Below are 10,781 nucleotides of genomic sequence, written 5' to 3'. Positions count from 1 at the left end.
GTCCTCCAACACTGAACATTCTCGAGTGTGAGGGCATATTTAGCGAGTCATGGACTAGCTGCTTGGATGAAATATCCTAAATGGGGTCATAGTGACATAGGTTCTTAACCACACGATTCTGAAGCTGAACCTATAATCATTGAAAAGATTCACACTCAACATGTAACACTGAGGACGGGAGTAAGCGGGGAAAGTAATCTAAATGACATGGCTCAGCCATGCAGTTGCGGTCACTGTGTAACGTATTCCTGTTCACATCAAATGTATTATTCTATCCACAAACCAAGTATGTTCTTTTAAAGCGCTAAACGTCATATTGCTGGTTGTCACGAAGAGATAGTAAAGACTATGACGTGACTCCCATGTAAGATATTATAGATAGGGTAGTCACAGCACTGCTCACATAGTTTTTACTTCTCTGAACATATCCCAACCAAAGTACAGAAAATGTGGAAATCTGTAACAGCTTAGGTTGGTTGGTTAAGAGCTGACCCCAAACAACAAAGCATATGCCAAAACAGTATTGTTCAAGTATTCATTCACTTCCTTATTTTGTATAAGCGTTATATTCCCTATTATCCTATATTGAATGTTGAGAGCCTTTGTTTGTCTGAACAGATAATCCCACGTTCAACTGTGACTGCGTTAAGATCGAAATAAAGACCTATTCACTACTTGTCTGGTTTCTTCTATCAATAGCACGAGGGTTACCTTTAGGCACGAAATTGGTGAGCCCTTTTGAACACAAATTTAACCTCATTTTTGTTATTAATATTACATTTTTTGTACTCAATCGTAAAAGTAGACCTGATTATCCGTAAACTAAGTTGAGTATATAACTAGTTTATTCCGCATTATCTCAAGTTATTCGTGTTATAGTAACCATTTTTCGTGCTAACTTTATTGCTATATTTGTCACATACCCCATGTCAGACTCAATAGAAACCCATAATCTGGAGGATTTGTCACCAGTGGAGATAGACACTGTTATGACTACGAAATCCCGACTTCCAGAATTTGATCGTAGTGATCCTGAGTTGTGGTTTGCTCAACTAGAGCATTATTTCACGAGACACAATATCAAATCTGAAGGAATTCGCTATAGAGACTTGTGTTCTATATTTCCTTCTTCAGTCGCCAAAGAAGTCCGTGACTTGATTTTGAGTCCACCATCACCACAACCATACACCATCTTAAGACGAGATATAATGAACCGTTTATCATTATCAAATAGTCAAAGAATCCAAAGACTTTTTCTAGGTGAAACACTAGGTGATCGGTCGCCGTCACAGTTTTCACGTCACCTCCAAGTCTTAGTGGGTGATAACACAGTGGGTGAAGCAGTCCTAAAACAAGGATGGATACAAGCTCTCCTATGCTACGTCCAACACTGTTTGGATGCACAAGATCCTGAAACCTCATTATCTCGTTTAGCGCGTATAGCCGATAGAATAATGGAAAGAGGTTCTCCAACTGGATCAGGCACAATAAATCACACACAAAAAGTAGAATCACTAAAAGACCCGGTCATAGAAGGACTCATTGAGAGTGTTAAAAGTCTCACTGAGGCTGTCACCAGAATGCAAATGGGTCATAGAAACATGAGCAGGTCACCACAACGACCACGATCCATGCCACAAAACAGGTCACAGATGTCCAGACAATCTGGGCAGCTTTGTTGGTACCACTGGAAGTTTGGTGTCAACTCAACCAAGTGCATGCAACCATGCACCTGGCCTAAGCATAATTCTAAGACAGCGGGAAACGAGTAATCCTTCCCCAGGTCGCCACGTCTGAGGAGGAGCGCCTAAACAGTCGCTTGTTTTATGTTAGAGACAGAAACTCTGGCTTGAATTTCTTGGTGGATACTGGCGCTGCTCTTAGCATCATCCCTCAAAATAAAACTGAGATTAGTCGAGAAACATCATCAATTACACTTCAAGCTGCAAATAAAACTAAAATCGCGACATTTGGGCAGAAAACTTTAACCCTAGATTTGGGGTTCAGGAGGCAATTCCCTTGGGTTTTCACGGTAGCCGACTTAGATCTGGCAATACTGGGGATGGACTTTCTAGAGAGATACGAATTTCTAGTTGACACCAAGAAACGGCGATTAACACTAAAAGAAACTTCGTATTAGGGCCGAGTTTGATTATATGCTACAATTGGGTATTATCCGTCCCTCTGATAGTCAATGGGCATCCCCTTTGCATATGGTCCCAAAGAAGAATGAAGGTGACTGGCGACCGTGCGGGGACTACAGAGCCCTCAACCGTCAAACCGTACCAGACAGATACCCAATACCGCATATCCAAGATTTCACAAACGGTTTACAGGGTATGAACATATTCACTAAAATTGATTTAGTCAGGGCATATCACAATATCCCGGTGGCTGATGAAGATATTCCCAAGACAGCTATTACTACACCCTTTGGCTTATTCGAGTTTGTACGCATGCCATTCGGCCTGAGAAATGCGGCACAGACATTTCAAAGATTCATAGATAACCTACTTCGAGATATGCCATTTGCGCAGGGGTATATAGACGACTTGTTAATTGCCAGCCCCGATTTGCAATCACACGAACAGCATGTACAAGCAGTGTTGAAAAGACTGGATGAACATGGAATAAACATACATCAAAGTAAGTGTGTTTTCGGTGTTCAAAATTTAAAATTTCTCGGCCACACAATAAGCCCAGAAGGGATTAAACCGATCAAAGAAGTGGAAACCACCAAACAACACCCCATACCTAGTTTGCTAACACAACTGAGGAGTTTTCTCGGTCTAATTAACTTTTATCGCAGATTCATACCAGGTTGTGCACAATTAATGCGACCTTTGTCAGATTCACTCAAAGGAAAACCAAAAGATTTCAAACCGTCTTCTGACGCCATCGAAGCTATTAAACAGCCTAAAGATAAATTAGCTCAAGCAACTACGTTGATGTATCCGAATTCTCTTTCCCCATTTGCTTTGATGGTGGATGCTTTAGACCAAGCAGTAGGCGGTACCCTTAACCAACTGGCTAAAAACGCCTGAAAACCGATTGTTTTCTTCTCGAAAGAACCCACTCCAGCAGAGACAAGGTATTCTACCTTCGGGCGAGAAATTCTTGCAACCTACCTAACCATTAAACACTTCCGACACATGTTGGAAGGCAGGGAATTTATAGGCTTTACGGATCACAAACCACTAACAAATGCACTAAAAGCGAGAGCTGATAAATACTCACCTCGAGGAGTTCGACACCTTGACTATATATCACAGTTCACAAGTGATATCCGACATGTCAAAGGTCAGGACAATCAGGCGGCAGATGCTTTATCTAGACTAGAAATGAACGTGCTACAGCAGTCTACAGTAAACTTCGAGACTTTGAGACACGAACAAGAGCAGGATCTAGAATTGCAAAACCTACTTAAAACAAACAATTCAAGTCTTAATTTAAAACAATTCCCATCACCTATCGATGGTATTCTAATTTACTGTGACACGACTAAGGCAATGCCGCGACCTTTCGTTCCCAAAAGTATGCGAAAGTTGATATATAATAACTTTCATTCTTTGTCTCATCCTGGCGCAAAAGCTTCAACAAAACTAATCAATGCCAGATATATATGGCCGAATTTACAGAAGGATGTACACAAATGGGTTAGAGAGTGTTCAGCATGCCAACAATCAGAGATTAATCGTAACACAAATTCACCCATAGGTGTTTTCTCGCAACCAGATGCACGTTTTGCCCATGCGCATATCGACTTGGTAGGTCCTTTACCACGTTCAAACGGTTTTAATTATCTTTTTACATGCATAGATCGATTTACCAGATTCCCTATAGCCATCCCGATAGCGGACATCACAGCGGAAACAGTAGCCAAGGATTTCATACAGAACTGGGTAACCATTTTCGGTACGCCCATAACAATAACGACGGATAGAGGAACGCGATTTGAATCCGAACTATTTAATAACTTGGCTAAACTTCTAGGCTCCAATAGGATGCGCTGCACTACATATCATTCTCAGGCTGATGGGATGGTAGAACGTTTTCACTGTCAGCTAAAAAGCGCCCTTACATCTCACTCAAAGCATCACTTAGCTCTCCATTTGAAGGTCCTTTCAAAGTCGTCTCAATGAAATCTAAATATTTCGTGATAGAAAAACATGGAAACATCGACACAGTAAGAATTGATAGGCTAAAGCCGGCTTATCTAGATCATAAACCACCATACGTGTTGTTAGATCGTTTAACTGACATATCCATTACGAAATCAAAATGTGAAAATGATAAATCTTTACAAATGTTTAAAACGGTTCGCTGGGCACATCCAATTAGTCAGCCTAGGGTGTTGACAGTTTCGGCTGCAGGATAGAATCTAACCACGTAGCTAATCAGACCCTGCATCTACTTTAAAATAATTTTTTCCTCATTCCGCCTCACGTACAACTCCCCAGACCTTTTACCTTTGATATATACGTGTTATGTTAAATATTTTTTTAAATGCTGGACACATAAGCTAGGTATTCCGAAACGATGGCTGAGGATTTTAATAAAACTCATACAACTAACACTGGCAAATACAACGAATTCAAAAAGCAACCCAGGCGAGTTTTCTAATTTCTTTTTCTGGTTAATTAACTATGTTGGCTGTACTTTTTATATATCTATATACATTTTTCACGTAGACTGGCTATACATATATACCATATGAACTACTAAAAGTTTCCGGTCGAAGATATGTTTAGTAGCTTGATACGATTAATACTACTATTAATTAGTGGTTTTCTAGACAAAACATTTTGGATTAAACCATGGTCAAGTACTTAATAAAGTTCTCATCATCTTTTTTTCATGTTTAGGAAACTTACGTAATGAATTAACCAGTTTTCCTGCATGCTTTTTAGTGTGATCATATAACCCATCTTTATTGGCAATATTCAGATTTTTTCTTAATTTCTGACATTTAAGAATCAATAACCGTGAAGATATAGTACAGTACGTTACTGTAAGGTTACTATGTTAGCCGCGTTGATTCCACATACCTAATTTTAAACACAACTTATAAAGGAACTGTTAAGTAATCATAACATTGAACTGACGATATGACTATCGTGGCTATGTTAACTTTAAACCAATTATTATTAGTGGTCCATACAAAATCCTGGAACTTAACACTAGCGTTATAAAAAAGACATGTTATGTCAATAGCTTATATATATACTTTTTCTTCTCGTTGGTTTAATTATAACATAAAATGGAAATCTACCAAACTTGTAGTTTCTCTATAGTATTATTATTAATACGAACAAAGAACTTGTACTGTTCCAATATGGCACTTTGACATATCAATCCATCCTCCTGTTATCTTTCTCTCATATCTGAGCAACTTATGGCCAACAAACATCGTATTGAAGGGGTTTTGGTGAACAAAAACGCGGGCCCTATGCACTCGAACCTCTGCCCTCCCGAATGCTAGACCGTGTGCCTAGCCATTAGACCACATCAAACCACGGGGGAATGACTGCAATTTTTCCTTTTACCGACTAATCACTCATAATACCAATAAGTAATAGGACTTACACACTTCTCAGGTGCAGACAAATTCGTTACTTGGATGAATTGACGAAATATTGCTTCAATATATCATACTTTGGTGGCCCTTTGTTCTGACTCCAATTTAGAATGTACGAGTGTTTGCTGTCGCCTTATTCTCGTATATCATTGTCGACTTAAATCGCGTTATCCAATAACGGAATTAAATAAGTCGAATAACGAGAATTGACTTGAGAATACATATATTTCGTACATGAAGTGAATGAAGCACAGCAAAGCAAAACCACACGTATGGAAGATGGCTGGGAAGCCGACTCCATTTTCATCAAGCGTTACTCAGTATTTATAGTCAGACAAAAATAAACTACAAACATGTGATGAGTCATGGGATATGAAGTGTACACACATATACGCTCATATATAAAAACAGTCAAGACTAATAAGCGAATAATTGACAAGGTCAAAATATGACTGAAGTAGAATGAATAAAATGGAATGTCCGAAAACTAGAATATAAGATATATGGGCTTAAAATAATGACTGACACTACAATACATACTTAGATCAAACCAGAAAAGAGTATTTGACACAACTGTACTTGATCCTCATAATCTACACACTTTTACATATATGCATTATAAAAAAGTTTTTTTGTTTTCATACTTTTTCGTACACGAGATGGCTACACTATGTCTATTTCCTTCCAGAATACCAATCCGTTCTGGAGGTCAATCACTTACGTGGAACCGAACAATTATCAATCATATTTATGTATTTCCATTTTGTATCTTATTATTTTTATGCAGGCAGTGGAGCAGTTCTTCAGGTTTGATTGGTTTTCACCATTACCTTTGAAGTAGATTCTTCTTTACTTTTTACTTGAGGGCGACTCAAGGGGCAGGTGAGTAAACACCTGATAGCCGGTCTGAGTATGGAAAAATCGCACCTCACCAATATGGTGTTGGGTAGCCCGCTCGCGGCACTTCCTCAGATATTCTTATTCCACATCCTCACACTTTCTCTTGAAAGCACGCAGCAAACCGTCAGTGATAGTTGTAGAAGAGATCACATGCTACAAAGTAAGATGACAAGCTAGTAAATGAAGAGACATCCATGGACTATCGTTGACAGCGTTAGTCGTCACTGATTGTAAGTCAAATAGTGAGCGAGTTGATAATTTTCCCTTGGGATGAGAAATAGAACTGTGTTTTCGATAGATAGGTTAATCGAACCGACGTTCCTACGGAAGTCGATTCTAGGGTGAAGCTAATGTAACAGCTTAGGTTGGTTGGTTAAGAGTTGACCCCAAACAACAAAGCATATGCCAAAACAGTATTGTTCAAGTATTCATTCACTTCCTTATTTTGTATAAGCGTTATATTCCCTATTATCCTATATTGAATGTTGAGAGCCTTTGTTTGTCTGAACAGATAATCCCATGTTCAACTGTGACTGCGCTAAAATCGAAATAAAGACCTATTCACTACTTGTCTGGTTTCTTCTATCAATAGCACGAGGGTTACCTTAAGGCATGAAAAGTCCATTAAAACTAATGTGGTCAGCATCCAATGTCGAACACTTACAGAGCTATTTATTTTGGGAATTTATTTACCGTTACAGCTTTAATCCACCCATGTTAGTGGGACAGAAGTGTTCTTTCGTATCAGACTCCTTATGATTGAGAACGAGGCAACCAATCAGCGACACTGAGGTTATTCTTTTACGCTCACTATTGTGACTCGTTTTTTTCAGTTTTTATGCTGGATTAACTATTCTATTGAGACAATCTGTAACAGGCTAACTTGGATCTATGCATTAAGACCTAGTGGCTGGCGTCTGGTGAGAAAAAATTTAAAAAATCCGACATCACAAGATATAGGTATTAACGTTTCCTCTCTTGGCATACTTTCCATCCTAGTGAACAACCTTCTTTATTCTAACTTCGACTTCCTTGACATCATTTAAACTCATTTCACCTTGTTACATGACGCAACTCATCGTTCCTCGTTACTGCATTCTCTTATCTGGAGGCTCTAACCATACTTCACTCCAGCAACACGAGCTAGTATGATTGTAATCTACTACTACTAGCCGAAAAATTTCTTCAATCTTATGCTCGTTTCAGATTATTAATATGGTAAGAGCTACATACTTTACTAGAGGAGAGATTAGCAAGTTCAGTCGGCAGGTTACAGTTTTCAATCTGAAGTTGGTTATATTGTGGTGTGTACTACTGATGTCGATAGATATATAAGTAGTATTTATCATCAGTCGAAAGTGATGTGCCTGGAGGCAGAAGGTTAAGAAGACCAAGGAAAAGAAAACGAGAACAGAAAATTGATATGGAGATGAAAAAACAATGAAGTCTGAGATGATTGATTAACATTTTGCAAATGAATTACTTACTGTATAGATCTCAGGTTTTACGAAGACGTTCTGTAATTCTGTAATCAAATACATTTAATTATCCCCATCACTGTCCTCGTACACCATAAGATAACATCAAGTCGTTGTCATTTCCCTCTTGTGAGTACATAAACTCACACATTATGGTTAATACAGCACAAATAACACGTTCAGTATACACCTTGTTATGTCAAGCAACCGTTCTATCAGATATCATAAATAAATAATTTCCGTTGATGGTTTAAACATTTTTTATCAACTAATGGCAAAAATGATCAATATACATTTGGATATGAAAAATTGTCAGTACGTGTGTCCTATCCGCTTCTATCAAGATGTTCACAGGAAAACTATGAAACTTAGGGATGAATAGGTAGAAGATATATTCAAATCCCATATAAAGCTCTCGAAGCTGGAGATCGTCACAGCAGAAGCATTCGATGAATAGAGAAACATGGTCCTGAAATATATTTCCCAAGCGACACTCTTTAGGTAGAAGCTTTTCTAGCAGGTCGAACATGGTCATCATCAAGTCCACTGCTTCAAAAAGCATTTAGCTTGAAAAGTAATTGCCAAGATTTACGTTACTGAACATATTGGTTTAAATATATCTTATATCCTACCTTCATTTGAGGGACTGTTTTGTACTTTGTAGGCGTTCACCACTTTCTAGTAACATTTTTAATACTTGTTTTCGAGAAAATTAACATCGATTCATGTAGCTTCATTCTCACTAACGTTATTTTCGATGGTACACCCGTCTCTTGGTTCACATGATGAGCATTGATCTCAAATGGCAACTGGTAGATATGTCCAAATAGAGTGTAATGTTTGCAAATGTCTTCACGAATCAATCAAAATATGTTCACAAATGGTTGTGTACGGAATAGAAGAAGCTTTCGCTTAACAGGCTTCCGTGTCTAGAAGCACGCGATCACCAAATCCTCCAGGCAGGAACCTAGGTATGTTAACAATAAAACAGGAAAAGAAATTAATTAATCATAGTGCGATACTATACTTAGTCCTTAAGAATATATCAAGCTGCCTGCTTAAGGTGTTTAAGAGGATGTCCAGAAGTGTTAAGGATGCTGTAAGCCATTAAAAGGTCACCCCTAAGACGCCTATACTCCAATGGGTAAAGGACTAGTGAATGGAGGTGCTCTTCGTAAGGTTTAAATTTGAGTCCTCGAACTGATTTCGTGGCTCGCCGTTGGATACGCTCTAGGGTGTCCTTATCCTTTTGGAATGAGGGGGTGAGTACTATGTTTCCGCACTATAAATGGGGACGGATGAAACTGTTGAAGATTGTGTGGAAAGTTCGTCCGTCAAACTGTCCAAAAATGCGCTTCAACGTTACCAGTGCAAGGTTTGCTCGGAAAGCATTTTTTCATAGTTGGCGTAAGACTTTAAATTATGGGGCACCAGGACTCCTAACTTTTTTTCGACTTGGGATACTACTAGAGAGGAGTTACCCAAGTTATAACTGTAGTCTGCGACATGTCGCAGATGAACTACTTTACACGTTGAAGTGTTAAAGGAAAGTACGTTATCGTCTGCCCAACTTTGAAGTCGAGTCAGATCCTCTTGAAGTGCCTGTATATCGTCTTGGCTGCGTATCTCTCTCCAAAGTTTCACGTCGTCGGCAAAAAGTAATAAGTCTGACGTTACCTGTTGAGGAAGATCATTTATATAAACCAAGAAAAGAATAGGTCTTAGTAGCGAGCCATGGGGGACCTCACTAGGATATTCCATAGCCTGAGATAACGTGAAATTAACCCTAACCTTAAAATGTCGATTTTCCAGGTATAAAGTGAGCCAATCGATTAGAGGCTGTCTGATACCCAATCGTATGAGCTTATTGATAAGACATGCACGGCTAATCTTATCAAAAGCTTGTGAGAAATCTAGGTAGATGATATCAACCTTCCCCTTGTGATCAAGGATGCTTGTCCATATGTCCACCGCAGTCAGCATGTTGGTGATACAAGAGCAACCCTTCCTGAAACCATGCTGTTGGGGTGAGCAGAAATTTAAGGACAGTAGATAGTCATTTTTACTGTCGCATATCAAGGACTCCATGATTTTTGAGGGTATGGAGAGAAGAGCCACCGGTCAGCAACTTGAAGGTTCGCTGTGTCGACCTCCTTTGAAAATTGGTGTGATGTGAGCCAATTTTCCAATTTGCTTCGACTTAGCGAGTGTGAAAACATCACGCTATGCGGCGTTGCCAGGATTGAGGCTGCCTCCCTCAGTATCGCAGGATGAACCATATCCGGGCCAGGAGAAGTATCTAGTCTCATGTGCTGCAATTTCCGGACCACCACTTCAGCCCGTAGGTCCACTTCAGAAAGTCCTGTGGAATTGCAGATGAAACTGTCGTCAGTAAAGTTGATGTCCGCTGGTTGAAATGTTTGAGAGTAATGTGCCGCCAGAAGGCTAGCGGCGTCGCCATCGTTGTTGGTCGGGCCGTTAAGACCTACCAGTTGAGAAACTCCTGTTTTGGCTTGACGAAGAGAGGCTGCATAACGGAATAGGCTTCTAGGGTTAGAGGCAAATTTGTCCATAATCTTTGTCTGGTACTGAAGCCTGTCTTCTCCTATAGCCTTCGTGCATGTGTTCCTTATATGTTTATATTGCCTGTACGCTCCGTCGTTGTCGGTTTGTTTGTATTCTGCCCAACAGTGTCGTTTGCGGCTTAGAAGGCGAAGGGTACGGTTCTTGATTACTGTAGGTGGCTTGCAGCTTTTGGGAACCGTTTGAGGAACTGAATGATTTGTAGCACATAAGAGCGTGTGCAGTAAGAATTCCCAATGACC

The sequence above is a fragment of the Schistosoma haematobium genome, chromosome 2 (assembly GCF_000699445.3).
Source record: "Schistosoma haematobium chromosome 2, whole genome shotgun sequence".
Lineage (NCBI taxonomy): Eukaryota > Metazoa > Platyhelminthes > Trematoda > Strigeidida > Schistosomatidae > Schistosoma > Schistosoma haematobium.
The sequence above is the reverse complement of the archived record's forward strand: the minus strand, read 5'-3'. Positions refer to the sequence as shown.